This window comes from Myotis myotis, unplaced genomic scaffold (assembly GCF_014108235.1).
Source record: "Myotis myotis isolate mMyoMyo1 unplaced genomic scaffold, mMyoMyo1.p scaffold_m19_p_7, whole genome shotgun sequence".
Classification (NCBI taxonomy): domain Eukaryota; kingdom Metazoa; phylum Chordata; class Mammalia; order Chiroptera; family Vespertilionidae; genus Myotis; species Myotis myotis.
Window position 1 is genome coordinate 2,472,300 of NW_023416379.1, and position 27,270 is coordinate 2,499,569.

General features: G+C 55.4%; 1 protein-coding gene across 1 annotated transcript in view; it reads right to left on the bottom strand.

The window, feature by feature from the left end:
* Window positions 1–27,270, bottom strand: part of PACRG (parkin coregulated) — a 303,333-nt gene that overhangs the window by 59,736 nt on the left and 216,327 nt on the right. The window lies entirely within an intron of this gene.

Consider the following 27,270-nt stretch of genomic DNA (forward strand, 5'->3'; position numbering starts at 1 on the left):
TATTTGCACGTGGCCCGCGGGCCGTAGTTTGAGGACCCCTGCAGTAGGCAGTGGTGTTACCAAGAGAAAATGTACAAATATTGGAAGAAAGAGTTGTGCTCCTTTTTAGCAGATTTTATGACTAAGAACCAGACAATACAAAGCGAATCAGCCAAAAACGGCAAGAGAATGCAGGTCAGATTATGAACGCACCTGGCACAGCTGCACGATATAGAATAACAAGCCAGGGAAAGCACGGGGCGAGGCACAGAAGGGTGCAACTCGTTTATTAAAGCCAAACCAAAGGAGACAAAAAAGAGAAAATGCTTTGTTCTCGGTGGGAGCAGTGTCTACTGAGGGCTCTCCAATGGGTGCTTTTTGTCCTTGTGCTCAGCGGCCATCGTGGATGCGAGTCCTGGGCACCACTTCCATCCGAGAAGGACAGCCTGCTCTGCGCGGTGGATGGGACTCGGGACAGAAACACCTGAGCTTCTCTGAGAGCTCTGCACGCACGAGAGAAGGAATAAACAGGGTCACAGATCACGCTCACGGAGAGCAGCACGTTAACACGCGGTGCCGGGCTGCCTTTCAGAGTCTCACCGGAACTGTCTGCTCATCTCAGTGCTCCGTCATCGTCAAGAGTGTTTTTAAAAAATATGTTTTCATTGATGTCAGAGAGGAAGGGAGAGGGTGAGACAGAAACATCAATGACGAGAGAATCACTGATCGGCTGCCTCCTGCACACCCCCTACTGGGGATCGAGCCCGCAACCCGGGCCTGTGCCCCGACCGGGAATGGAGCCGTGACCTCCTGGTTCATAGGTCGACGCTCAACCACTGAGCCACGCCAGCCGGCCTAGTATTTTATTTTTATTTTTTTTTTATAGATGGATGACTCCCAGGCATCACAAGCACATTTCACAGTGATAACAGTCCTCCCGGAGACATTTGCCAACAGTTAAATTCATAGAACATCAGCGGAGAACTGGGGTCCCCGGCAGGCACAGTTGGATGCCCATGAAGATGGTTAGGGGGTGGCTCAAGGACTGCACACGCTGACTGCGGAATGGAGTGCTGATCTTCATAGACTGAGGCTTGTTTTACTACATAGACTCGTTTCACAGTGGCTTTTAAAAGAAAACTAGACATCTGCAATACTGTCAACAATAAAAAAATTAAAAAGGAAAAAAATAGCTAGTGATCAAGTTAAAAAAACAAAATAACACACACACAAAAAATATGAAGGCATATGTTTGTGTATTTTAGACGTATGGAATGGCCGCACTTTCAGTTGTTCATTTATAGCCAAATATTTCCTTTGTGTCATGGATTCCTATCAAATTATGGTTTGCCTGTGCTGGGACCTTGTTCAGTTATTAACCAGGCTGATGTATGTTTGTTTCACGCACTATGAGGAAAATCAATGGGAAGGAATTAACACACTCAGTCCAGCCATAATATTCCCCCAGAATAAACATTATGTGGTGGTTGTCTCCTCTGTAAAGTCAGGTGATCCGGCACCAGCACCCGGCGAGATGAATAAGTCCTTGTTGTCTACCCCAGTCAATCCCTGCTTTATATCCAACCACCCACCGTGGTTATTGTTTTATTATTATAGATTCAGGACAAGATTAATGAAATACAAAATGCGAGGTCAACTTACAATTACTTTCAACCTTACCCACCCAAATCCATCTCCTGGTTTCTTCTCAAAGTTCCCCTCCCACAGTGGGGGGTGGGTGGGGTTGTCACGTTGATACTGTGTAGAGGGACCCCGGCTCCTCTTATTAAGGCTACGGAGAAGCTGGGATGATAAGAAGCTCTATTTAAGGGCCACTCATCACACGGGCTGATAAATGCCAGCAATAGTTCACCGTGTGCTTCCCTCACTACATTCACCCAGCTCCCTGTCAACAGGGAAAGGTGTCAGAAAAATGTGCCTAATGTTGCCACGGCCTTATTTAGTAAATGAATGCGCGGCCGAGCTATAGATTACGCTGACCCTATTTGCGGCTCCCCGCGCGGCCCGGCTCCCTCCCCACTCCTATTAGGCCTTCGTCTGCAGGGAGCCTGATCCGAGAGGGGAAATTGCCTGCATTGGGAGAGCATCCCCTCACATCAGCTAATGCTCTTCTCTGCCTAATGATCTGGCATTAGACACATATTTTTGGTAGAAAGGCACTTTCCCCTATTTTTCTCCTACTCACACCGTAACATCAATTCTGAGAGGCGCCCATTCACGGAGTGTGAGACGGGCATTGATATTAATGAAACACGGGTCTAGAATTCTTCCTTTCTCCAAAGCAGCTTCCATTTTATTCCACACGAAGACGACGCACGCATTTTGGGTTACGAGTTGTGTTTTGCATTCCGTTTAGAAGCGGCTACACTGAAGTCCTGGGACGCGACACCGCAAAGGTGAGATCCAAAGTCTGATCAGCAAAGCGGCTGCAAGGCCAACATCGTGCAGAAATGGCGAAATCCCACGCACGTTCACCTGATATTTGATCTCTGTCCTTCTCCAGACACAACTGACCATGGCAGGGAAGATTCTAATTGTCAACACACCAATGTAGTAATGTTTTAAAGCAATAGTTAGCCCTAATTTTAATTTCTGTTATCACCTCGGTCGCCATCACCTCCCTCCTGTCTTGTTGGAAAGAGCCTCTTCGGTCTCAGGAAAAGAAAATAATAGAAAGGACAAGCTCAGAAATAGCCCAGGAATAGAAAACATTTCAATTCTTTGCAGAGTATTTGCTTTATTGAGCAAATAAAGCAAAATTAAACCGTGGACTAAATTATGTGCCATCAATCAGCTAGCTGATGGGATAAGACGGGTTCAACTACAACGGAGTTCAGATGGACTATTGAGTGATGTTCGTGTGGCAGTGGCCATATGTCAGGCGACTGCGACGAGGAGAGGGAGACCCCTGACAGATGGTGGCCCCAAACAGGCCACTTCCAGGTGCTCCCCAACGCCTGACCGCTCGCAGCCTGAGCCCCAGCCCCTCCCAGTGCATCCATCTGGCCTGTCGGAGGCCGTCAAGCACCACTTGGTCCTCTTGCTGAAGGTGTGGGCACAGTGACTCATCATCTGGCCGCACAATAAGATCATGGATCCTAGGCTTTTCTATTTTCTTGAAAGAAACAGTTACGCATCCCGACAGTCTTGCACTTTAATTGAATAGAAAGAAATTGGTTGCATGAATTATAATCTAATATTACAATGGGTCAGGTTGCCATCTACACGTTCTGTAGCGAGGAGGCAGAAAATAAGAAAAAAGAGGTAACTGGGCTTGCGTGTCATTGTTGCAACGTGCTAGCCTCCCAGATGACAGGAGGGCGTGGAATTTAGTGGAAATGTCAGGTAGATGAGGAGCAGGCTGTGAAGAGATCTTCCTGAGAACGACAGCTGATTTTGGTATTTCTGGAGGTTTATGTAGACGCTGTACATTTTAGGCCTCACACATTCATTTCTTTGCTCATTAAACAGTTATAGCTGTGGGGGCTAAATAAATGTTAATCCCTTTTCTCCCACCTTCTAAGTTCTTCTGGCTGGGCTCATAATCAAATTAAGAGACAGATTAACAAGAAAAAAAATCAAATTGGATTCCCGGTGCACGGGGAGGTCACGTATGCATGAATTTTCCAACAACGGTGAGGCGACATCAGGTGTACATGGCATTTTGGACAAAGGAGAAGGGGAGGGTGGGGAACGAGGTCTTAGATTTCAGAAGTGAGAGTGGATTCCCTTCATTGTCTTCAGACTTTTTCCTGTGGCTTCATCACCTGTTCCATTTGACAAAGACCGAGTAGGTGGTGGCCGTTATGTGCATTTCAGCAGAGAGAGTGGCCATAGTCTAAAGTATAAACAATAGGGCGAGAGCACAGAATCCTCTATAAAAGGAGGGGCTGCTTTTTTCAGTCGGAGATGACTACCATGTGACACACGCCTGGGGTGCAGGCTCGCTCCCCAATGCGGGGTGTGCAGGAGGCCAATGGATGATTCTCTCTCATCGTTGACGTTTCAATCTCTCTCTTCCTCTCTCTGAAGTCAATAAAAACATATTTTAAAAAGGAAAAGGAAAAACACACACATGCAGAAAAATAATCATCCAAGAGGAAAAGGCGAGAAGTTTTGTACTGACACATACAGTCTTGGAGAAAACTGAATCCCGTGAGAACACAATGATGGTTTAGGATTTATAATGAGGGAGCCTGGAACCCCGTGGCCTATCCATTATCTATTCAGAGATAGAACTACTTCTAGGAAACACGACCGCGAGGCCAACCTGCTGCTCCAACCCTCACTCACCCCGACAGCTCCCCAGGCTGTCGGAGATGCGGGCTGATAGCACCGCATCATTCCAGTGCACGCAGAACGTCATCGTGGTTTCTTTAGAAGCCACTGTCGTGCAAGTCACACTGGGCTCCCACTCTGCGCGGACAGTCTGTTCCCCTTCTGGGGGCCGACGAAGCCGCGACCCCCCGCCACCCCGATAGGATGTGCTGACAACGGCCCCCACGAACACGCGCCAGGTGGCACTGCACCCCGGGGAGAGCCCTGCCGTGCCCGCTTGGCTGACAGCTCCTCTCTGCGTTCTGTTTCCAAGGCGATGGGTCTTGTGAAGCCCCCAGGCCCCAACCCTGTGGGTCCACTTCCTCGGTCCTTTCCGGTGGGCGGGTGGCACCGGGCGCTTTAACCAGCCCGGAGTTCGCCATTTCTGTCCTATGAACTCCGAAGGGCAAGACCATCTTCCCCCCAGGGCCCAGGGGGTGGACGCGCACGGAGACTGAGCTAATGCCCCCCCCCCCGGGTGGCTGCCCCCCACGTCCTGGGCCCCGGGGGACCCACAGGCACGGAGGCCGAGGCAGGTGCGGGAGGCAGCGATCTGTCCCCCAGGCCACCAGCTGTGGCACACCCACCAGAGGTGCATACCCCCCAGGGCACCTCAAGACTCTGTGGCCCCCAAACTCTTGCTTTGGGAGCCCCCACCCACAGCCCCTCAGACAGCCTGGAGGTGCCCACGCCCAGCACCCCGGTCTGAGTGGGGATCCCCGCTGCTACCGCCTCCTCGGGGTCCTTCACTCCTAGCACCACAGAAGTGCTCCCCGAGCCCAGACCATTGGCTCTCCCTCAATTATTCAGGAGGGTGAGGCAAAATGGCATATTTTTCTTTCTTTTTGGGGGTATGAATAGCTTAAAGTGCAGGCGAGGAACCGATCCAGGGTCAATTTGCTAGAAGCCTCCGTGGGTTAGGGGCGCTCGCTGCCCTCTTTTCCGCAGGCAGCCACCTGGTCGCCGCTGGGCCTCCGGGAGCTCCGAGGAGGGGACCCCTGGGAGGTGACAGGCGGGATTGCGGACTCGCTCTGTGTCTGCTGGCCGAGTGTGGGGCAGCGGGAGGGAAAGCCCGCATCTGCCATGGCACACAGACACACACACGTGTTTACATGTTCTCTAACAGCCGTGGGACAGAAGTGACAGCTGAGAGAGGGGCACTGGCCACTCCTTGCACGAGGCCTCCCGCTCAGAGAGACGGGCTTTGGAGTCATTAGTTACTGCCCTGCTCTGACCATCACGGAGGGGTCGCAGGCAGCACTGCCCCGCCCCCCCCCCCCCCCCCCCCCGCCCAGCTTCCCCGCCTCCCCCTGCTGCCTGCCTCGACCCTGCTTCCTGCCTTGGCATGGGACACTCCCCGCAGCAGCCTCGCAGGCAGCTGTCCCCACAAGCCTCCCACAGGCCTGTGGCCGGCTGTTCACACTGTCCCCTCCCAGCGTTGCCCCCTCCCCCCCCTGGCTGCCACTCCAACTCCTGCATCTTCTTTAAAAAAAAAAAAAAAAAAAATATATATATATATATATATATATATATATATATATATATATATTTGTATTAATTTCAGAGAAGAAGGGAGAAGGAGATAGAAACATCAATGATGAGAGAGAATCATTGATCAGCTGCCTCCTGCATGCCTCCTATTGGGGATCGAGCCTGCAAACCGCCGGGCATGTGCCCTTGACCAGGAATCAAACCGTGACCTCCTGGTTCATAGGTTGACGCTCAGACACTGAGCCACACCGGCCGGGCAAACTCCTGCAACTTCTCAGAGGCGCTCCCGTCTGTCTGGAAGCCCCAGGGAGAGTGGACGCCCCAGCTCTGAGCCCTCCCCACGCTGGAAGGCACCGCCCATCTTCCTTATCGGGGAGGAGTAGCAACCCACATTGTGATGGGATCGGGGGTCATCGGGCCTTCGCATGCAGGGGACCTGCCAGAGGCCCGCGAGGGGGTTAGGGTCCCACTGACGTGAGTGGAGCAGAGCAGTGGGGTCACTGGTCCAGGTGGCGGCGATGTGGTGGCTGAGGCTGGAGAGTCTGGTCAACCAGCTGTGGCCTGGGGGGCAGGGGCACCTGAGTCCCTGGGGGGGTGTTCTCTGTGCTGTGGCCCAGGGTCGGGTGGGGGCACCTGAATGTCTGCCCGCACACAGAGGCCGGAGAAAGACGGCCGTGACACCGTGGACATCTCCGATTCCTTCTAAAGCACGTGTGCCACTGAGGTAATAAAACAGGTTCTCTAATGACGCGGGAGAAGGGCTGTGACTAAACCCCGTCTGTAAATGAAAAGTTTTTACTCGTGGGTCACTCATTTTTGTCCTTAATGCTGCTTTTAAAAAAACATTTCCCCGTATGTTTCTGTCGCTTTAACTTTCCTTATCAATGTCTTACAAACCACAAGGCAGGAAGTTATCACTACCACTTTTGGAAAAGGCGTTCATGGGAGGTTAGCAGGCGGAGCGAGGACACGAACCTCGGGGCTTGGCGTGCACTCTGACCCCGGATGCTGGGTGCTGGGGGCTGGCGGGGCCCCGTTCCCCGTGTGGGGTCACTCAGGACACAGGGCACAGCGTGATCGCCTACAAGGACAGGTGACCATCCACCCAGGCTTAGCCCTCGAGGTCCCGCGGGAAAGAGCCACCCCCGCCGGAGAGGAACAGCGTGTGGAACAGACGGAGGCTTTGGGGACGCGCGGGGCCATCTGTCCGACCAGGTGTCCTGCTCTGCGCGCGAAGGGGTTAACGCCAGGCCCCGCTCACTTGGAGGGAGCCTGGCTGCGGGTCCATCCAGGCGTCAGCGTCAGGAATGCTGCCTGAAAGCCAACCCTCCCTCCGCCTCCCACCCTGCGCGGTGGAAAGTATGCCTGAGCTCACAGCTATGCGGCCTGTGCCCACGTCCCTGCCCTTGGCTTCCAAGCCCAAGGTTAAGGGTGCTGGCCTGAGAGTGAGGTCAGGCGCGTATTGTAGACCACGGAGCCACGCATCACACAGACACGGGGATAGCAGCACGTGTGCAAGCCTGTGTGCGTGTGTGTACATGCATGTGTGCGTGTGTGTGCAAGCCTGTGTACGTGCATGTACATGCATGTGTGCGTGGGCATGCCTGTGTGTGCCTGAGTGTGTGTATAGGAGGGAGTCCCATCGTGAGGAGGCACCCCCGTCCCAGGCTCTGATTTTGCTCCAGCAGAGAAGGCGCCTGTCCGGGCGGTGCCCAGGCTTCGGGAATCGGCAGGCCTATGGCTGTCCCTTCCTCCGTGCTAGAGAAAAAGGTCACGGCCACATTATTGTCCTATTTTTTAAAATAAAAGCTACATGTAGACTGAGAAATGGCAGCAGGCAGATGAGCAGAAGATTCCCTGGTCTCAGTCTTACAAAAGCCGTGCCCCCTTCCCGCACTTCCCAGCAGCGCGTCGCCAGGACCGTTGTCATGTTAAGAACTGAACCGACACCCCAGACGGCACACTAACTTTCTGTTCTTTAATGGCCACGTGTTTTATAGTCTCAGGCAGAAGGAGGCCTGTACTGTGTGGTCAGGGCATGAGCACGTAGGAGCGTGGGGCTGGGAGAGTCACAGATAAACACAAGGGCGGGGGGGGGGGGCGAAAGCACGTCTACAGCTGTTTATATGGAAAATGACACGATAACCAATAAACCATAAACAGGATCAGGCTCCGTGTTTGGCGGACGCATGACTGGCAGCCTGAACGGGCCCCTCCCTGTCCGTGCCCAGAGCCGCCGCCTCTGCGACATGACCAGAGGGGTCATCCCTGCGGCGCCCCCCCCCCCCCCCCCCCCCCCGGCGCCCAACGCTGCAGGCGGCATCGGAACTCTGTTTGTGTCTTTGACCGGGGCCCTGTTCTTTCTCACTCCACTTGGGTGCGCTCGCTCTGTGCTCCTTTGGGAGCTACGGCGGCCCTTGCTCTGAATCCTTCCTTGCCAGTTCCCTTAACATGGAAGGCGCGGAGAGGAGAGGAAATCTAAATGAAGAACAGGACATAGCCCCCGGTTCGGTAAGGACACCAGGTGGACTGGAGCCTAGTTGATGGCAGACCTCTAGACATGAGAATTTAGAGATGGTGTTTTTTTATTCCTTTATAGAGGAGTGATTTCAAAATAGATTTGTACACCTGAAAGCACCAAAAATGTGCTTTCTGTAAATTTCTTCCTGTGAAAGAAACAAAATACCTGCTAACTAGCTCTGTATTTTTATTCTGGTGGAAAGAAAACTATGTTGGCCCAGCTGGTGTGGCTCAATGGTTGGCATCAACCCAGGAACCAAGAGGTCACGGTTTGATTCCCAGTCAGGGCACATGCCCAGGTCTTGGGCTCCATTCCCAGTAGAGGGTGTGCAGGATACATCTATTTTCTCTCATCAATGTTTCTCTCTCTCTCTTTCTCTCTCTCTCCCTTCTTTCCTCCCTCTGTCTCTAAAAATTAATAAAAACATATTTGAAAAAAGCTATGGTGAAGATAAAAGTCTTAAGATTTTAAAAGTTCAGTAAAATAACCACAAAGTCAACTCATTTTTTCTACCTCTGCTTTCTCCCTCCCTCACACCTTTCCCATCTATTTTTTTTTTTAAATATATATTTTATTGATTTTTTACAGAGAGGAAGGGAGAGAGATAGAGAGTTAGAAACATTGATGAGAGAGAAACATCGATTACCTGCCTCCTGCACATCTCCTACTGGGGATGTGCCCGCAACCCAGGTACATGCCCTTGACCGGAATCGAACCTGGGACCTTTCAGTCCGCAGGCCGACGCTCTATCCACTGAGCCACACCGGTTTCGGCTCCCATCTATATTTTTTTATCATTTATCCATTTGCTAAACCATCTTCTGTCCATCTACCTACCCAGCTACTTATTCACTGTCTATTTATCTATGTACATAATGACCCACTGTCTATCTGTCTATCAAGCTACCAATCCTTTACAGAATCATGAGGCTACTGGGGGTGCAGGGGAGCAGGATGGAGGGAAGGCAGGAGGGCCTCAGTGATCGACAGCGAGGCGCTTCTTAGTAATTTTCCTCCGCAGCTGAGGTCGCACCGAGCCCCGGCGTAAGGGGAATCCTGTACTGTTTTCCGTTGCCGCGAACAGTTCTACGAAGTGCATTTCCTGGCCACGGGAGCCTTTTGTGCCGAGGACAGGAGGTTGCGCGGATGGACAGCACATGCACGGGCGCCTTGGGGAAGGGGAGGGTGAGCTCGTCTTCCCGGTGCCTTCAGGGAGCTCACGGTCCAGCCTAGCACGTGAGCAGGCCAGGCTCGGGGAAGGCCTGGGAATGGGGCGGGCGGGGGCGGCGGTGCTGCTGGAATGTTCTCGGTAGCATTCTCTGTGGATCCCCTGGCATCGAGGTTAGACGGAGACGTGAGGAGCCGTAAAGGAAACCCACCACCAGCCAGCACAGCCTGCAGCTCATCGACATGAAACAGGAAGACAGTCAGACGCCAACCGCCCGGGGGGTGCCGAGGACCAGCCTCCGGGAACACGGGCCGTGCCGAGCGCGGATGGGGCCGCCGCCAGCTGTCGCCTCTGGAACATTCCTCACTCCGAACACCGAGCACCGAGGGTCAACGGAGGGGCCCCCTCTGGGGCTCAACGCCCATCAGATGCAGGTTGACGGGGCCCGGGCCCAGGCCCAGGAGAGAAGGGGAGGTGGGAACCCTCCAGCAGCCTGCAGACATGGGCTTGGAGGAGAAACGCTTGGAACAGCCCCAGGTGCCCGGCGCTCGGGCGATGAAGCAGGGAGGTGCGGGGGGAGGAGAGGAGACGGGGAGGGGAGGGGAGGAGACGACGGGGAGGGGAGGAGACGGGGAGGGGAGGAGACGGGGAGGAGAGGAGACGGGGAGGAGAGGAGACGGGAGGGGAGCAGCAGATGCCAGGTGCTTGCTCCCAGCCGGGCGGCCGCACCTCCTAGCTCCCAGGACTAATTTTAGTGGCTGTGAAATACTTGGACGGTGATGCCTTTACAGATCGGCTGCTGGGACGAGTGAAGCAACCGCGGCCTAAAAAAGCGCCTCTTCAGGAGGGGTGCCCTGTGCGCGGACATGGTGTGACCGCCGCGCCTCCCTCAGCCCAGGACACCTGCAGGGTGACCCGGTCCAGCCTGCCTCCCGCGTGACGGGCAGGCGGCGGTGGCGTGGGCATCCGAGAGCCACAGGACAGCAGCCTGCGGGCGCCGGGGGCTCCGGAGGCCCTGCTGGGAGAGGGAGGCCCGGAGAAAGGCAGCGGGCATGGAGGGCATGGAGGGCATGGAGGGCGGGGAGGGCGGGGAGGGCGGGGGAGGGAGAGAGAGGTATTGGAAACTGAGCCAGGACATCAAAGGTGCAAACAGCCCCTGGACGCTGGCTATGGGGATCTCTTGCAAAAGCAAGGCCAGGGGGTGTGGCACGTTTAAAGGGACAGCACAGCTGCTCCGACCCCCCCACAGAGGCTGGTCTGTGGTCAGTGTCACTATGTTAAGAAACAGTCTCTTCGTCCAGCACGGATTTGAAGAAGTCTCCGATTCTCTGTTTTCTGACTTGTTTAAAATATGCTCAACATTTAAAATACATTTTCAGCCCGGCTAGGCGTGGCTCAGGGGTTGAGCATCGACCTATGAACCAGGAGGTCAGGGTTCGATTCCCGGTCAGGACACGTGCCCGGGTTGCAGGCTCGATCCCCAGTAGGGGGCGTGCATGAGGCAGCTGATCCATGATTCTCTCTCATCATTGATGTTTCTCTCTCTTTCTCCCTCTCCCTTCCTCTCTGAAACCAATTTAAAAAATATATTAAAATATGTTTTTATTTGAAGTACTAGTAGAACACTCCCAACATAGGATGCTCTGGTACAGTTTTTGACTTTTAACTGAATATGAAAACGTCAACAATTATCTTTGAGGAAAAGGCACTAAATTAATGATGCCTTTTATTTAATATTATGTATTATTAGCCTATATAATAAAAGGCTAATATGCGAATTGTCCCCTGGACCGGGAGTTCGACCGGGAGTTTGACCTGGGGGTGGGGCCTGCCAACCACCCATGGCCCCTCCCCTCAGCCAGCCTCCTGCATCCCCTCCCGCCCCTGACGCCCCCATCCGGCTGGATCCCACTCGTGCATGAATTCGTGCACTGGGCCTCTAGCGTTAAAAGTAAAACATAAGACCGCTCAGCTAAAGGCCCCCATACCCGGGTCTCTCTTGAGAGTTCCCTTGCGGTTCTCAGGGAAGCCCACCTTTGCACACACGTTTCACATAAAATATGTGGGTCCTCAGAACTGCCTGTCTCAGAGCTCGGGGTCAGGGAGCCCTGGGCAGAATGGGCCCCGTGACCAGGTCCCTCGCTCTGTAAGAGAAGTGACAGCCATCCCAGGTGAATTACCGTAAAAGTGCTGATCCGACCTTCACTCCTCACACACTGGCTTAAAAAGCTTGAATCAGCCGTGAAAACGAAGCAAACGTAAAACTAAAGACCTTTTTCTCTGGGCGTTTGCCAGGCCGACCATCACTTTCACCCCTTCGGTTTCAGTGAAGCCTCGTGGACACGGCGAGAGCCACAGAATGTGCTCTGTAACCGGATATTCACAGAGAGGTGGCGGGGCTTGGCGACGCTGGCGGCCACCACCACCTGAAACGGGGAATGCCTTCCAAGTGCCGGAGGTTACATGCCCACTGGGTTTGAAATGTTTGTATTTATTTTGTTCTAAATATTCATTTGAGTTAAAGCCATTAGATGTCCTCTCAGGCAACATGATGTGATCCTTTAAACCAGGAAAGACAAGGAGTTATCGCTGACCAGGCCACAGAAGGAAGGCTCTGCTGTTCCAGGCTTGGGGTCAGGCTGTGGATCACAGGGTGCCAGGCCGTCGGGGGCCCTGAGCGATGGAGATCCCGGGGATGGAGGCCCGGGTCACCGGGGAACCGGATGACAGCCACATGTTACAGCAGGGACAGGTGCCTGCCCCGCCCAGCACCTGCCCTATGCTCCCAGCACACCTGCCTGGGGCCCACAGGCACAGCCACCGTGAGGAAGGGACAGGCTCAGGCTCACGCGAAATTAAATGTTCTCATCGAGTCTAAGCACAGGCCCCATAGCCCGGCATCCAGCTTCATACACTGTGACAAAAATGTACTTAAAGTGGAATAAACACCTTAATTCATGCTCATCTGGAGACACGCAGACAAAAGTTTAAATGTTTCAAAACGGGGCCGTGAAGACATCTTTTACGGTTGATAACAAATTACGGATTCGTCTCGGGGGAGGGGGGCGGATCGTTGGGTGTTGGACAAAAGCGCTGTGATAAGAGATAAAGAACACAGCGCTCAGTGTCTGAGGCCCCCAGGGGACAGCCCGTGCCGGCCCCACGTCCTCAGCTATGCGCCCCACGACGGGTGACAGACAACGGAGACTGTGTCGGCCGAGGCACACAAACAATAGCTCTTTTTCTGGACGTATCTGTAGGAAGGGCTACAAGCTAGTCAACAGGGGGCCGACATAATCCTCGCATTCTCTGTAAAAATAATACTTCGGGATTCATCTGCGAGCATCGCACGCCCGCATTCACGATAGAATTTCCCCCGCACCTGGTTTGGCCAGGGGTCAGCTGGCATCCGCGGGCCCTCCCTGTCCCTCCTCCATCCCCGAGCCTCCGTGGACAGCTGCACAGCTGCGCTTTCTTCGGTGATAAAGGAGAGCCTGTGGCCCCCTTTGCTGGGCCCCGTCACACACGGAATTAATTGAAACCAACTCAACAAGTGCCCCCTCAGTGTGGGCTGCGTGCAAGGCACCGCGGGTTTGGGAGGGAGGAGTGGGACATAGTCTCCAAGGGGCTTGCAGTCTACTTTGGGGGGCGAGACAAGTCTTACCAGGCAACAAGGGGGAGGATGGGCGGGAGGTCCCTGTAGGCAGGGGTGGGACCTTTTTCCTGCCAGGGGCCATGTGAATATTTATCACATCATTCTCAGCCATACAAATGACCCACTTAAAAATGAGCCTGCTCTATCTGTGGGACATGTAATTAGCGCACACTAACGCCCGGGCAGGGCCAGACCAGGTGATGTGTGGGCCTTCTATGGCCCGCGGGCCGGGTGTTCCCACCTCTGGCTTAGAGGGGCGGAGAGGGGAGGCAATGTTGGGTCAGAGATGGGCTCACCTGGGAGCAGCCCTGAGGGTTTCATGGTTGGAGGTGGGGCTGGGGAGCAGGTGAGAGCCAAGCGTGGAGTGTGGCCCACGAGTGAGCCGTGGAGAGGGGAGCCCCGTGTGTTAGTCTCAGTGGAGGACACAGGGAGGGCGGAATCACAGGGTCTCACAACTGAGCGCAGACTCAGACCCCAGAGTTGAGGGGAGCCTTCTGAACGCCCTGAGCGCCTTTGCTCCAGGGAGGGGGTGGCTCAGGCCGGGGAGCGGAGGAGGGGCTGTGCCGCCAGGTTTACAGATTAAAAACTTCCTGTGGGATGTCCAGGGGCTGTTTTTCCTCATTTTCCAGTTACCGAGAAGGGAGGACCATGCGAGGCCATCGGCAGGGGCCTCACTAAGACCCGCGGTGGAAACCGGCTTCTTCTGTCGCCCACGGACCTGTGTGCGTGCAGCAAGCGCTCTTGTGCGCGGACCTGTTAGTGGAGGGTAGGTGGGCGAATTACAGGGCTCTCGCTGTGCCGCCAGGTCTACGTTATAACAGAGCACCAGGCCACCCGGGAGTGGGGCGGGCGGGCAGTGATGGACAGAGCGAGGGTGCCCCGTGCCCGGTGCCCGAGCATTTACATAAACCGGGTCGTGAATGCCAGGCCGCGTCAGCCACGCACTGGGCTCACGCCACCGGGAGCCCTGTCTTTCGACGGAGGCTGACGGCTTCACGGCTGCATTTCAAAACACGTTCACAGAAATCGTTCGTACCTTTTCCCAAAGAAACCGAATCAGAGCGAGCTTATTGGGGGCCAGGATGTGCATCCTTCTAACAGAAAACGAAACGCAAGGCGCCAAGGCTTCGAGTAAAAGGGGACACAGGAGACGAGCAGCCTGTGAACTAAACGTGTTGACTGTGACGAAGAGCAAGCACCCATGGCAAGGATCACTCGACCCAGCAAAGCTACCATTTAGAATGGAAGGTCAGATAAAGAGCTTCCCAGACAAGAAAAAGCTAGGGGAGTTCATCACCACCAAACCAGGATTACATGAAACGCTGGAGGGCATTCTTTAAGGAGAGGAAGAAGGAGAAGGAGAAGGAGATGGTGAAGAAGAAGAAAAGATAAAAATATGAACAATAAAATGGCAATAAATGCATATCTGTCAACAATTAAATCTGACTATAAAAATAAACAAACAAGGAATCTAAAGAACAAAATAACTGACGCATGAAATAGAACCAGAGGCCTGGACACAGGGGCACACTGATGAACCTCGGAGGGAATCGAGGTGGGTGGGGAGGGCGGGAAGAGATTAACCAAAGATCTTATACATATGTGAATATATTACATATATACACGCGTACATATATATATTACCCGCGGACACAGATCATAAGGGTGAGGGCCTGGGGCGGGCGGGAACCGTGTGGAGGGGACAATGGGAGGGGCGAGGGGAAGGAGGGCATCTGTAATAAATTGGGGACATCTCAATAATGAAGATTTTTGAAAGTGTTGGAGGCCCCGGCTACACTGAGCCACCGTCAGGGGCCTGCTGCCTTGCAAGGCACCAGGTGGTGGACATGGGGGCAGGAAGCCTCCAGCGCTTCCCTGACTCTCCCTCCTATTGTGCAATCGCCGCCTGGTCAGCGCCGGCCACCTCTCCTCCCCGGGAGCCACAAGCTCCCTCCAATCGCCTGCGCACACGCCGGCTCGTGCTCACTGGGGACTGTGCTGCCTGAGACCAGGGTCACTGCCGCCGCCACGAGGCCTTTGAGAGCGAGCCTCCATCGGCCCATCTCACGCCGGCCCCTCGTTCAGAGAACCGCTGGGCGGGGAGCTCATGGCTCGGACGATGCTCGCTGTGACCGTGCACAGGGGCTTTGCCGAGAAATCGTGCCTCTCCACGCGGATTCTGTTCTGGAAAAGTGTTCCCTGCGGCGCCGTCCGTCCCCAGCGCTGGCGTTTCTCATAGCCCCCCTCTCACGGCCTGTTGGGCAGGGAGAGCCCGGCCACCACTGCTCCCCTCCCAAGGTGGTGAGACGGAGGAGGTGTCCCTCGTGTCCCGGTCACGCCCTCACCTGCCCAGTGAGTGTCCTCGTCCCCGTCCCCGTGTGGACAGCGCTTAGTGAGACCCCCAGCTTCACGCTGCTCGTGTGGGGGGCCCTGCCCCCGACACCGTCTCTTCCTAGAAGGGTCAGCCTTCTCCCTCTCCTGCCCCTCCAAGCGCTCACATAGGTCTCTTCACATGAGCCATGCTATTTCCTTCGCTGGCCGACCTCTCTGGTCCGGGGCTGGACGGCAGCAAGATGGGGGGACTCCGCCTTCCCTGGCCTCGGTCCCATGGGGCTGTAGGGAATTCATAATCACCTTTTCCTAAGCCTCGTCTAGGAGCTCACAGCAGCTGCACCGCGAGAGCCATCGGAGGCATTCAACCTGCGTGACCCATGGGATAACACCTTCGTGTGTGTGTGCGCACGCATGTGTGTGTATGCATGTGCATGTGTGCATGTATGCACGTGCGTGCACGCCCATACACGGACTTCTATATTCTGCTAAGGTATTCAGGCTCTTTGTGATTATCCCTGAAACCTAGGTAACGGCACAGCATTATTTAGCCACCGCTCTTTCCCGCAGTTTTCGTTATAGTTCGATGCTGGAGATGCCGCCATAAGCTGTCATGGGCACGGAGAGCTGGGGACGGTCTTACTGAGCAGCACGGAAGCGCGTGTAGAGAAACCTGTGGCGTTAAAGAGACAATTTGCATGCGGGACTCACAGACACTACTTAAACAGGCCCAAATGGGGGAGGAAATGCCACTTCAAAACTTCCATCGTTCCATGTCCTATTTCCCATGAGGCCTGCATGCTAGCGCCGGAGTACGTTTCTTAAGAAATTGAGCACAAGGAGCTAAATTTGCCCATTGATTTTTGTCTTTTGTCTGCAGTTTCAGGCTAATTTAAAAGGATGGCGAGGAGCTCTATCTGCCACTGGCTGGAGTTCAGTAAGAACATAATAAGACCCTGTTGCAGCGCAGCCTTTCACAGGCGGCGCTGGCCAAGCCACGGCCCCTTCCTGTCAGCGCGGCCAGGCAGCCGCAGCCGAGCCGGCCGGGAGGCGCCCTGAGCGACAGGCTGCCCGCGGCCCCAGGGCCTGGCCGTATTTTATTTTAAACCAACTCAGTATTTCGCTGCTTTGACTTAGAAGGAAAGAAGGAAATGTTTGATAAAATCCACACAGCGCTGTTTCCATCACCAGCCCGCGCCTCTCTGCTTCAGAAGCACACAGGTTGCTGTAGGCCCAGGGCACGGCGCCCTTCGACGCCGCTTGCGGGGGAGCTCTGTGCCCCCGTAGTCAGGCCTTGGGTTACATCCCCGAGGGGAAGAGGGGCCGTGGAACAGGTCTCCACGTCCGGATCGATAGCCCAGAGAACAATGTGAAGGAACATGCAAAACAGAGGCAGGCCACGGCCACAGAGAGCGGCTGGCGGCCGAGGGAGGGCTGCTGGGATTATTAGCTGAAGCCAAGGCCACAGGACTGAGGTCTCCTCCTTCGCTTCCCTCTGCCCGCTGGTGTATGGCCCTGCATGGAGGGCGCTGGGGGAGGGGGCGGGGGACAGTGGGGGTCCTCTAACAGGGGGGAAGGGGCGGCTGTCCCCCCCCAGGCAGTGGACACGAAGGGCTGTGGACACCACAGGAGGACTGAAGGCGGCTAAGCCCAAGGCCACTCCTAGATAACCTGTTCGAATTTGACCAAGAGCTGCTCACCCTCCCAGGGGCAGGCAGCTGCGAGGCCTGCGGGGGGGGGGGGGGGGGTCTGTTCTGAATCCCACGCTAAAGGAGGTGCTGGGCGGGCTGGCCCCGGTCCTGTGCTCTCTCCCCATCAGCCGCACCAGGCTCCCCGGTAGCGCGGGCAGGCAGAGCTCAGGTGAGGATGGCACCTGGCACTCCCCTCAGTGGGTTAAGACGCATTCCTCGTGGCCGGGTGCCTGAGGGCGGGAAAGAGGCCAACAAGGCAGGTCACTGACAGATGACGAGAAGCTCGCTGCTGTCCAGTGTGTGAAACAAACAGAAATGCGGCTACAACAAGAGCTGCAGGTGCGTGCACGGCTTGTCACCTCAAGCACGTGCGCTGCAATTCCCTCCCCCCACAGGGGGACATGCCCAGGGACACGTCCTTGGGTGGTGGCTGAGGGAGGGGACGGGGCGGGAGGGACAGCTGGCAGGAGACACAGCGGCTGGGACTGGTTCCCAGGGCTTGGCTGCAGGGGCCCAGGGAACTGAGAGCTGGCTCTGTCCTCTCCATCCTCCGCCCGGCGCACCGCTGCCCCTGAGCCTCTGCTGGCCCCCAGCGGCCGCCAGGGTCACTCGGGCGACAAGGAGAGCTTCGTGTGCAAAGCAGCCATGGTGCGGGCGCAAAGAGGCCCGTTCGCCCCCCGCAGCTGCCTTTGGGGATATTGATTTCAGCTGGTTATTACGAAACAAGACGCAGAAAGAACCTTTGTCCAAAATGTCACTTATACTCAATGTTGCTTCGCCGCCTTTGGGATTTTCATGCTTGTGTGAATTCCCCATGCACATGGGTTGAAATGTGATTTTCTTCTGTTAATCTGTCTTTGTTAATTTGGTAGTTAGCGCAGCTACATGCACTGAGATGGGGGAGGAAAAGGAAGATTGTTTCAGCCCCCACAGTAGTGACGTGGTGAGATGCACAGGAATCAGGGTCAGTTCGATCTGGTTTGAAATCCCGGTGCTGGCATCTACTTCTAATGTGGCAGCAGCATACCTGAGCCCCGAATCCCTGAGCCCTTCACCCCTGAGCCCTTCACCCCTGAGCCCTTCACCCCTGAGCCCTTCACCCGAGCCCTTCACCCCTCAGCCCTTCATCCCTGAGCCCTGCCTCACTCTGCCCTTCACCCCTGAGCCCTTCCCCCCTGAGCCCTTCACCCCTCAGCCCTTCACCCCTGAGCCCCGCATCCCTGAGCCCCGCCTCACTCAGCCCAGCATCCGTGAGCCTCGCCTGAGCCACAGGTGCTCCCCCGGTGACTAAATGACGTAGAGCTGCTTTGTCTTTGGAGGAAGGCTGCAGAGCGAGGAGTGAGAGGCAGATTGGAGACACAGATCCGAACCACACTGTGGTTCTGTTACTTACAATCTGAGTCCCCGATAAATGTCGTCACTGTCGGAGGCCCACCTTCCCAGGATATCAGCCCTGGCCGGGTAGCTCAGTTGGTTGGAGTGTCCTCCTCATGTGCCAAGGTTGCAGGTTTGATCCCCGGTCAGGGCACATACAATTAAGATACCAATTAAATGCAAATGAAATAGCAATTAAAATACCAACTCAGCAAAACACATGCAGCATTCGGCGCGGGACCACAGAGCGGAGAGGCAGTGATGGTTAATTTGTGAATAATCTTTGAGGAATGGCAAGTAAGGGCTGAGTTCCTGCCGTTTCGATCCCTGAAATTGTGTCCTGACTGCGCATCCTTCATGGGCCGATGGATCTCCCGGCTCACGGGTCCACGCTCAGCCACTGAGCCACGCGGCCGGGCTTTCTCTTTCTTTTCTCTTTCTTTCTTTTTTTTTAAGAGAACACTGAGTGGGGGATGAGCCCGGTGCTGAGGACGCATGCCTGTTTCCTGGGGATGAGGCTCTGCAAGGAAGGGGCACGGGGTGCAGGAGGCCCAGGCAGACCGTCACCGTCCCCCCTTCTTCCCTCCCTTCCAGGCCCCAGGCAGGGGGCCTGCGGGGCCTCCAGCCTACGAGAGGAGGCGCAGAAGCAGAGAGTCCAGGACATCGCCGCCACCAGGCCAGAGCTCTGCCCGGGAAACAGCGTCCGTCTCTAAGGAAGCGTCCACCGTTTACAGCTGAGGCCAGTCATGTCCCGAGTGGGAAGTGTCTGCGGCTTATTCTATCAGCTCGGAGACCCGACACGTAACACACGCAAAGCAACAGCTTTAGTTCCACAGGAACAGAAGCGATCCGCCTTTTAGAAGAAAGAGCCCTATCAACCCAAATCGGAACGGTCACATGTGATTTCTTCAGAATCTGCTTGTATCACATGAGTGCTTTACCTCTGAACGCAATTTGAAACACACGAGAGGCTCTGCGTTCCACAAAACTCTCAGGGGCAGCGACAGAGAAGCCGTGGGCACTCTCTCCTGTTCTCGGTGTGGCTGTGGGGGGCTGTGGGGAGCTGTAGGGGGCTGTGGGGGGCTGTGGGGAGCTGTAGGGGGCTGTAGGGGGCTGTGGGGAGCTGTAGGGGGCTGTGGGGGGCTGTGGGGAGATGTGGGGGGCTGTGGGGGGCTGTGAGGAGCTGTGGGGGCTGTGAATGGCTGTGGGGGGATGTGGGGGGCTGTAGGGGGGTGTAGAGGGCTGTGGGGGGCTGTGGGGGGATGTAGAGGGCTGTGGGGGGCTGTGGGGAGATGTGGGGGCTGTGGGGGACTGTGGGGAGCTGTGGGGGGCTGTTGGGGGCTGTGGGGGGGTGTGGGGGGCTGTGGGGAGCTGTGGGGGGCTGTGGGGGGATGTGGGGGGCTGTGAAGGGCTGTGGGGGGATGTGGGGGGCTGTAGGGGGGTGTAGAGGGCTGTGGGGGGCTGTGGGGGGATGTAGAGGGCTGTGGGGGGCTGTGGGGAGATGTGGGGGGCTATGGGGGACTGTGGGGAGCTGTGGGGGGCTGTTGGGGGCTGGGGGGGTGTGGGGAGCTGTGGGGGGCTGTGGGGGGCTGTGAGGGGATGTGGGGGGCTGTGGGAGGGCCTGAAGCGGGGCCTTTGGTCTTGAAGTACCTGCCCCAGGTGCCTGCAGGCGCAGCCCCTCCTACCAGCACACACACTGCCATCCATGTGCCTGTCAGGCCAGACCAGGGTGCCCGCACAGGGCAGAAAGCCCTCGGAGACCAGGACACACAGGACGCTACCTTGGTGCAGGTCGTTCACTTGGTGGCCGAGTCCGCGGCCTCCCGGGTTTGGTATAAAACTAAATCTGTGGCAGAGTCTGGGGTGGGCCGTGGCCCCCTGCGCCCACCTCCCACAGGGGGGACCTGGCTCTCCCTCCTCAGGACGGGTGTCCTCAGGGCGGTGCTACTGGTCGGGGCCCACCCACAGGCCGGAGGGTCACCCAGACCAGCTCCTCTCCCATCGGCCCTCTGCATCCTGCCGCTCCCTCATTGCTGCCCAGCCAGCCACGGCCGCCCAGTGCGGACGTAGAAACTGGGAAATGGTGGGGCAGGCGATCGCTAGGTTACTCTTGAACCCCTTGGGCCCGAGCAGAGCGATGACGGTGGCGCTGTCAGTGATGTCGCTGCTGGTAGACAAGCTCCCCTGCTTCAGAGCAGACCAGCCGAGGGTGGAGTCCCGTTGCCAGCCTCTGTGACCTTGGGCAAGTTGCTGAACCCCTCTGCGCCTCGGTTTCCTCCTCTGTCAGTTGGGAGCGGCAATCGTGCCTACCCCATTGGGCGGCGCAGATAAAAGGAGACACAGCAGGTGCATTGCTGGGCGCACAGCCTGGCACTCCGTAAGCACCCGTTGATGTCAGTGCTGCCATCAGCTACTGGCACTGTGCCCCCCACACCGGGAGTCCCTCCCTTTGATCTGTGTTTCCTCTCATCCCAAGGACTATCGCGTGGGAAGCGGCTTCTATTTCTTCTCAATTCGTCCAGTGATATTACGTGAGCAGGGCCATTCCTCATCCTACCACTTTTCAGCGAATGGATTCTTTAGGCAGCCACCAACACATCCTGTTTTGCTTTTCAAATTATGGTTGGTCTTCCTTTTTGAGCTTTTGACATGCACAAACCAAGTTAAATGAGCTACTTTATGCTTCGTTGACAGGAAAGCGAGCCTCATGGTTCCTGAGGGCCTTGTGGTGACCTGCACCAGGCGGCCCCTCCCACTCACCGTCATCGATGAGGTGGCCCTTAGGAGCTCACCCACCAACGCGGGGTTTCCACGTCAGGAGAGGCTATGATGGAAAGGAGGGGGGGCGAGGGAGGAGAGAAAAGACAGGGCTGAGTGGTAGAAGAAGGGCGACCTGGGCACCGCCCTGGAGATGAGGGGCACGGCGGAGAGCTGCTCTGGGAAGAGAAGTCCACGCCGCTGTGCGAGGTGTTTGGGACAGACAGGGGCGCGTGGAGACCACTGAGCGAGAGGTGGGAAACAAAGGCACAACATGGAGGTGTCTGTGTCTGCTGCAAGGCTCCTTTCCGAGCTCATGAGGCAGTGGATTGCATAGCACAAGGGTGAGGTTTCTCCTGAGTGATGTGAGAGGTGGGTTAGGGATACCAGCCGGAGAGGATTCTGGGTGTCACCAAAAATGTAAGATCTCCCTCTCGTGGTGCTTTGAGAAAACTGCAGGCACATGACCCTTAGGGTAAAGGCATTTGCTAGGGACTTGGTGGTGAATGCAGCCATCTGCACGCACACACCATTACCTCCTGCTTTCTCCAGGCTGAGGAGGGGCTTCCTCCCCTTCTCTAGATGAGAGTCCAGAACGCCCCGTGGAACCTACGCGCTGTGGTTAATTTTATGATAGTATTGACTAGAACGGAACGTATCTTGCTCCTCACTATTTAAAATGTGCAACTACAGCGGACTTTTCATTGAAGTCACTACTGCTTCACATTTTGGGGATTTTGTGGTATTTTGTCCAAAGAAAGTTTAGCAGAGCAACTAGAGAAAAATAAATACCTGATCACATCACGAAGACTACGTAGACCCCATCACCCTCTGGGTGTGAAATAAAGAGGGAACAGCCGCCTGTGCCATCGAGTTGTCTTGGCTTTATGTCTGGCAGCTCTTTTTCAAACACTGACATCCTTTGCAGCTGGGAGAACCCATATGTTAACTTTTAAACTGCAAGTTGATCCAATCTAGTGCTGTGAATATTGTGGGCAGCACCCCAGTCCTCCCCTAAAGTAGGAAGGGAAAACATAGCGGTAAACATTTCACACTTCAGAAACCCTCATTTACAAGTCATCAGTGCAGGGGACCGGAGCCCGGGCTCGCAGGAGTAAACACGGGGCCTTTGGACGGTTTCTTGGCTCCCCTGCTAAAGGCGGTCTCTCCATTCAGTGTGCGTCCAGCTCAGTCTCACGGGTAAATACGATGAGGAATTAGCGCTGGGCCAAAGGAAGTAACATGTTCGGTGACCTGTCGTGCTAGTCTCTCAGGTTGGTTTTCGTTTGTTTGTTTCCGTGGGAAGAAGGGTGAAAGCAGAATTCATTCGACGCTTGGGCGGATGTTAGTGGAACGTCCAGTCCATCTTATTTCCCGCAGGCCACTCCGACATCGCCCACTTGGACCTCACCCAGAAGTTACATGAGGGCTAAGCCGTAGACAGAACACATTCAAGGTCAAGGTCAAAGGTAGTTGGTCTGAGATAATGCTCAAATAAGCACAGATACATTGAAAGCCACAGAAAGAGACCCTGAAGAGCCATGTCGGAAAGGGTCACGGCCACAGTTTTACTGGCAACCCTGTGTTTGGCAACGGTGGCTGAGCGTGGTGTCTTATTGGATAGTTTACACATCACGCTCACTCACGTCACCATTGTCCAAAGTGCTCAGGGAGCGGGCGGGTTGGCTTTAAACAAAGTGGGACTTTCAAACTAGGAGAGTTCAGATCTCGTCAGAGTTTTGACTAGAATCAAGGTAAGTAAATCTAGCCCCTGATTTAATGACAAACTGTGTCATGTATAAATTTAGGAAAATCGTAGCTTTTCTGTCTGGGCATGATCAAAATGGTATAACTTTAGGTTAAGTTGTTTTACAGTACCTCCTATCTTCTCAATTTAGTGGGTTTTGGGAGTTTAAACACGGGTATTATTGACTCGGAAAGTTATATAACTAGAAGGAGCTCAACACGCGATAAAGTCCTTTCCGTTTGCAAAGAGCATTACGTTTCTTCATTCGTACGTGTCTCCGAACGCACCCGTGAAGCCCGGAGGGGTGACCTCGGCCCGGCGAGGCGCCGGGTCCGGCCAGAGCCCGTGTCACTCAGGCGGCCCCTGACAGAGGGACAGGACTTGCACCTCACAACTAACCCATGCAAAGACCTCCGTAACACAGGACACGCAGTTCTCTCTCGGGACACAGGAAACCTCGTCAGAACCAGGGCAACGAGTGCGCCGGAGGGTTACTCTGGGGGAAAGGTAGGCGCTGCACGGGCGTCGCTCTGGGCCCCACAAGCTCCCCGGAACCACAGCTCTCCTCCTTGCAGACCCGCCAGCCCTCCTGCAAGAGGCCCAGCAGCCCCAGCAGCCCCAGCAGCCCCGCATCCCGCGGCCAGCTGCCCTGCCCTCTGCGCAGGAGAAGCCCCGCTGCCCGCCGGGCGTCCGCTCAGACCTGTGTGTGGAGGGAGGAGGGGGGGTGTAACTCGAAGGTGGCCTCTGGGTGCCTCTGCTCTCGGATCCCCTGAGATCCAGCAGAAGCCCGATGGCGGGCACATGAGAGAAGCCACTGCGTGTCAGAGGCGGTAACAGCGACGAGCAGACCGCGCTCTGTCCAGGATGGAATATTTCACGGGGACGGGCTCGGGGAGCGTGTCCCCTCCCGGCACAGATGGCGCGCAGAGGCTGAGTGATTCTTTTTCCCGACTTCGTGTCGTGCTGTGGGAAGATATGGCGGAAATAAATACATTTTATTTTGCTGGGTGACATTTTTCCATATGATTTAATTATAGAGAGAGGGCACGCAGAGAGCGTCACTATTAAGTGGGGCCCATTATGCGCTCAAGAGCAGATTCAGATCTTTTGCTGAGCACATTTTTGCAAAATAAATTGCGCACGCCACGTAAATAATATGACATTTGGTTGCAGTCAATTTGGTTTATGCATTTTGCCCAAAGGAACAGGTGATGCAAAGTTTAATTTGGCCCTCGTCCCCTTACTCCTAATAACTTGGCACAGTAAGCAGTTCGTGGGATATCAATACGCCAATTAACAAAATAATCTTTTCACGGCTGCGGCAATGAAGAGTTGATTCTCATCGGCATGTTTTGTGGTGCCGGTGCGGGCGAATGCAGCAGATAAAACAGAGGGGGGAGCAGGGGAGGGGGAGCGGGGGCGGGGGGGAGTGGGGGAGGGGGAACGGGGGAGGCCGTCGGTGGTGCTGGAGCAGATGCGAGGAAATGAGTGCAAACCGCGCATGGGGGGTGAGGACCCGCGCTGCCCCACCCCCCCCCCAGCCACTGCGGCCACGGGGCCGGGGCCTCCGGCTCACCTGATACCACGCAGCGGCCACATGTGAGCTCTGTATTTGGATGGAGTTAGGGGAGCTCATTGGCAATAACCGGTGCAAACTTCAAGTCGGGAAAACTGTCTTACAGTTGAATGTGAAGTTTTTCGATACATCCTGCAGGTGACACAGTGGGTGGCAAACAGCTAATGGGCTGCGTGTGCAATGATGCCTTCCTTCACCCGTTCCCCCATCGCCCCCTCCACGCCCCAGGGAGCTCCCCTGGCCTCTGCCTGGACCACCATGCTGAGTCGGATGCCCTTTCTCTTCCCATTCCTGCGGCACTCCCTCCTCCAGCCACATGGGCTGCTCTCCTGTTGGCCGCAGCAGGAGAGGAGAGGACAGGGTGGGGGGAAATCCAGTGGGAGCTCAGAAGTCGGGTCATGAGCACCTGTGACTCCGCTGTTGGGAGGGATTTGGGGAGGGTTGGCGTCACTGCGGGACCAATGGGAAAAGAAACACACAAATGCGGCTTTGTTTCTGATTTGACCCAATTTTTACTTCTCAATGACTCTCCCTCAGTACGGCCTTCAGGTTTAAAAATGACGATTTTAGGTCTTTTTTGGTCGGACTTTTTTTTTTTTTTTTTAAGTAGAACTTTGTAGAATTTCACAATGATGTATGGAAACAAAAAATAAGAAATTAATTCTGAAATAATATATATTTAAGCAACATTTGCTACCTGAGATTGCTCTTTAATGCATGGCAACTTAAAAAGTAAATCCCAATATCTATTTACCTCTAAAATATAGTCCCTCACAGATTTAAAACAACAACCCAGACCCATAAATCCCATTTCCCTTTGAAAATTCATCTTTGCAATTATTTGTTTAGCTTGTAGTGCACGATAAAAATTATCACTCACATCACGAGAAATGCAGGCTGAAGGCCTCAATCTGTTTTGCTATAAACTCCCTTGTAGATTTCAATAGTTAGTAAGCTACTGAGAACTTCTTTAAATCTCATAGACGATTTCTACATTTATAAAATACGATGACAAAGTTAGAGACAAGAGCTAAATCATATAACAATGTGGAAAATAATGTTGTGATACTATTAAAATGGTCAGCATTTGAATCTGGCCTAGAAATGGAGTGGATGAGAAGTGGTTAATTGGCAAGTAGGTGTGAGAGGGTTAAAGACCCCCAGGGGGGCTGCTGGCCCGTACAGAGCTGTGTGCACGGGAGCGCCCCGTTATTTCTGGAGAAGGAGGTCAGGCCCTGCTTTCCTCTGATCCCCCCGCCCACCCCGCAGCTCCTTGCCCTCCCCCCACAGCTCCATGCCCTCCCCCCGAAGCTCCATGCCCTTCCCCCGCAGCTCACGCCCTCCCCCTGCAGCTCCATGCCCTCCCCCTGCAGCTCATGCCCTCCCCCTGCAGCTCATGCCCTCCCCCCGCAGCTCCATGCCCTCCCCCCGCAGCTCACGCCCTCCCCCCGCAGCTCCATGCCCTCCCCCTGCAGGCACCGGTCTCCTAGGGAAACTTGGTGGCATCAGAATGACATTAGCCGCCTGATGAGATCCGAGTTAGCCTTGCTGCGTGGTCTCCACCGAGTCCGAAGGCCCCAATTCCCCCCACACATCCTGGTCCTGCTGTGCTGACCGAGTCCGAGATCAGGCCTCTGCTTCCCTCACGTCGCTGTGGCTCCGCTTTCACCGTTGGGACAGGAAGGAGCGGGCTGCGCCTCGCTTTGCTGGGCCTGGAGCCTTGACTGGCTCCCGCTGGCTCCGGGGGCTGCGGTCCTACTGTGGGTGCTCTTGGCTGCTTGTCGCTAGCACCTGGGAGGCTCGGAAACGTGCCCGTGCCCAGGCTGCGCCCAGGCCTGAGGGCTGCGGGACCGGACCTCGGGGAAAATGGCACGGCCAGTTCAGAGGGTGCTCTCTTGTCCCATCGGAAAGACAAGGAAAGAAACTTGAGGAAACTAAGGAAGCTGGAGACTGCGCCATGGACCCCATGACTCAGCTCATGCTGGGCGCTGAGGGGGCCGGGTGACTGCAGAACAGGTGGGAGTGCCAGTCAGCACCAGGGCTTTTAAAGCTTCCCTTGGACCCGGCCGGCAGGGCTCAGTAGTTGAGTGTTGACCTATGAACCGGGAGGTCACGGTTCGATTCCCGGGTTGTGGGCTTGATCCCCTGTGGGGGGGCGTGCAGGAGGCAGCCGATCGAGGATTCTCTCTGGTCATTGATGTTTCTCTCTCCCTCTGCCTCCCTCTCTGAAGTCAATAACAATGTATTAAAAACAACAACAAACTTTCCATGGGATTTCGATGCCCAGCCAGGCCTGGGAACGGTCCTCCGGGCTTGACTATGATGCCTGGTTTCCAAGGTCAGCTGCTGCTTCTCCCGGCTGCGCCCACTTAGCAGAATGGACCTCGTGGTAGACCCCCCACCTGTCCTGACCTCGCTGTCCTGGCCCCTCCGCTGGGATGAGCCCGGCAGCTCGTGGGTTACCGCAGCCCTTCCTTGTGGCGGGGTCCCTGCTTCCCGGCCTCCAGCGGGCCCAGGCCCCACGCTGCCTGCGAGCGCCCGCTGCAGATGAGGTCAGCATCCCTCCTCGTCGGCCATGGGGGGTCCCCCGGGCATCATGCTCTTGGAAGGTCTACCTCTGGTCTGTTCCACCCGAAAGATGGG